This window comes from Nicotiana sylvestris, chromosome 1 (genome assembly GCF_000393655.2).
Source record: "Nicotiana sylvestris chromosome 1, ASM39365v2, whole genome shotgun sequence".
Lineage (NCBI taxonomy): Eukaryota > Viridiplantae > Streptophyta > Magnoliopsida > Solanales > Solanaceae > Nicotiana > Nicotiana sylvestris.
Genome location: NC_091057.1, coordinates 49,661,715 through 49,664,955, shown reverse-complemented (window position 1 = coordinate 49,664,955; position 3,241 = coordinate 49,661,715). Strand labels below are relative to the sequence as shown.

The window sequence follows — 3,241 nt, the reverse complement described above, 5'->3', positions numbered from 1 at the left end:
AAATTCAGAAGGGAAATTCACAACTTCTGCCAAAAGAACAGTGAAACAGTTTTTGAGACTTGGGAACGTTTCAAGGAGATAGTGATAAAGCGCCAGCATAATGGGATTGAATTGTGGATGAAACCCCATGACTTTTGGGATGGACTAACACCTTCCTCATGACGAACTCTGAGTACCGCAATTGAAGGTCCTTTAATGAAGAAGACTCATGAGGAGATTGTTGCAATTCCTAATGAGTTCTCTAAAGATGTTAACCAATAGCCTGTTGAGAGTAATCATAGAAGACAATCAGCTGGGGTTCACTAGGTAGACTCTAACACAACAATTCAAGCCCAACTAGACACCATGGCCAGAGAGATAAGAAAGTTAACATTAGCCAAGGTATAGAGAAACCCACAAGCAACATGTGACTTTTGTGCAATGAGACACCTTATACAAGAGTGCCAAGCGTCAACTACAGTAGTAAATATAGTGGGGAGCTTTGATAGAGGCAACTACCAAAGCAGCAAAAATTCAACTCCATGGGGGAGAGGCACCCAAGTTCTCTTGGAGTTCACTAGGTGATAGTACAAACATATGGCAGTAAAATAACCCTAGACTCCAGGGACAAGGAGCTCTGGGTCTTCAAAATCAGCAGAGGCAGCAATATCATCCTCCACAATCTAATCAGTCTAGCATGGATGATCTAATGAAGGTTTTTATTCTTAAGATAGATGAGGATTGAAACCCATGGTGCAGCTATCAGATAACACGACACGACCATTCGAAATTTAGAAAGAGAGATGGGGCAACTAGCTAAATCTATTGTCTGAAAGGGTTCCATGAACTCTCCCTGCTAATACTAAAAGAAATTCATAAGAGACAATAAATGCAATGTCTTTGAGGAGTGGGAACTTATTGGAGGATCCCAGGACAAAACAACAGGATGAGCTAATTTAAAGACATGTGGATATTGTGGAAAAGTAGAAGAATGACAACATTCAAAAAGGTGCAGGGATGGTAGATGATGGTCTGAAGAAGAAAGGGAAGACTAAAGCTCAGAAGAAGAAGAAATATGAGAATGCAATAAATGAGAAGACCAGAGAAAGTGAATATATGCATGTTCTACCTTCCCTGTAGAAGTAGAGAAGAGAGAAGCTGGACAAATAATTCGGGCACTTTCTAGAAGTGCTAAAGCAGGTGCATGTGAATAGACCTTTCATAGAGATGGTTTCACAGATGCCAGCTTATGCTAAATTTTTTAAGGAGATATTGTCAAAAAATCAAAAAGCGAAAGAGACATCAGATGTCAAGCTCACAGAGCCTTGTAGTGCCATTCTGCAAAACAAGCTCCCTCAAAAGTGTAGAGATCCAGGGAGTTTTACTGTACCTTGCTCTTGAGGAAGTGCTAAGTTTGAAAACTCTTTGTGTGATTCAGGTACTTCTATTAATCTTATGCCTTTTTCTATTTTTAGAAAATAAAGGGAGAGACTGGAGAAATCAGGTTGATACATGTGTCCTTGCAACTAGCAGATTAGACCACAATCATACCTGAAGAAATAGTGGAAGATGTGTTAGTTCAGGTGGATAAATTTGTGTTCCCCGTGGACTTCATAATGGTGAACATAGAGGAGAATAGGGAGGTCCTTTTAATTTTAGGAAGACCCTTCTTGGCTACTGGAAGAGCAATTCTAGACATTCAAAAAAGGCAGCTCATGCTCAAAGAGGGAGAAGAAAGGGTGATCTTCAAGATGGAAGGAGCAATGTGGGCCCTAAAGGAGCAACTTGGAGAGAATAAAACTAATAAGTGTTGGGGTGTAGAAATGGGGCCCCTAAAGGAGCAACTTGGAGAGAATAAAACTGATAAGTGTGGGGTGTACCAAAGAAGATCGAAGAGAAGCACTCAACATGGATTTGTGCACTGGGTCGGGTGTGCAAAGGAGATCCCGACTTCGATTCTGACCCTGACTAAATAAATCAGAGGAGTTTCCTTTACCTCTTGCTTTTTATTTTTGTGTCATGGAGACATGCCACAATTTAAAGTGTGGGATACGGGATGTAAATATGTACACATGTATTTGTTTTTCGTTTCTTTTAATTGGAAAAAAATTGACTTCGCCCGACGATAGATTTCCTCGACTGTCTTCCTGAGGGATCAAAGTCGAAGAAAAAATTATTTATTTTCTTAGATAGTGTGACAATTCCCCCTTGATTTTTTTTTTGTGTCACGGTTCTTTTCCAATGGTTTTGCTTAAATCGGGTGCAGTTAGTTTTTTTTTTATTAGGAATAGTGAAGTCTTGTGTTATGGTATTAAATGGAGATGACTTTTCTTGACGTTATTTTGCCTTGAGAGTAGCGAGTTCCTTGGTTGTGATGCCTAGGATCAGTCCTCAACTCATGTATAAGTGTCGTAAAATATTTGATTTTGATGTTGCTTAACTATTTTAACTAGAGAGTCGGGATAGATCCGGTCCTGAGTGAATTATGTGTCATAGTATGAGTAAGGTTTGTTGATATTCTGTGCATGTCAGTTGATGTCTAGAACTTGCCTTGTGTGTTTGCAAAGCGAAATGGTAGTCTTGTTCAGTCTAGAAAGTGATATAAGCATTTGTTGATCCAATTATATGTCTGTGGCACGTCTAATTGTGGTGTATCCTAGTTAGCCCCTTTGAGCCTGCAATCCTATTTTCTTTGGCAACCACACTTCAAAGCCTGGCCTATTTGTTTTACTTGATTATCTGTTTGAACTTTTTACCTCTCATGATCACCTGAAAAATTTATGAGCTTGTAAAAGTTAAGTTGAGGTATTGTCAGATTTTTGAGTGGAATTATTAAAAAAGGAGAAATGTGTATTGTTTGAAATATTGCGAGAGCCACTTTTAGGGAATTGAAAAGAAAAAAAGTTAGTTTGCTCGAAAAAAAATCATAACTTAGAAAAGAAGAAAAAAATTAATTTCTTGCTAGTGGTATCTCCCGTCTTGTCTGTGCTTAAAGATATTAGGAGCTTGGTGTTATTATTTGTGAAGGTTGGGATTTGGTTGAACACAAATGTGGGGTTTAAAGTGTTAATATATATGTATTAAAGTACACAGGGAGGTATTGTCACTATATCTATATGTATCATACCCATCCCTCGGCCTACATTACAACCAATTAAATACCTACTTGATCCTTGACTGAATGAGCTCAATTAGTAAGAGTATTAAACTACGGGCAAGCATATGGCGCGTCTTCTGTGGCACATGAATTTTAGTTCTGAGA

At 38.6% G+C, this 3,241-nt stretch overlaps 1 non-coding gene across 1 annotated transcript; it reads right to left on the bottom strand.

Moving 5' to 3' along the window:
• On the bottom strand, positions 1-107 carry LOC138881973 (small nucleolar RNA R71). Its single transcript, XR_011403408.1, has one exon. It is a non-coding gene; the product is annotated as a small nucleolar RNA R71 (small nucleolar RNA).
• Positions 108-3,241: the final 3,134 nt, after the last annotated feature.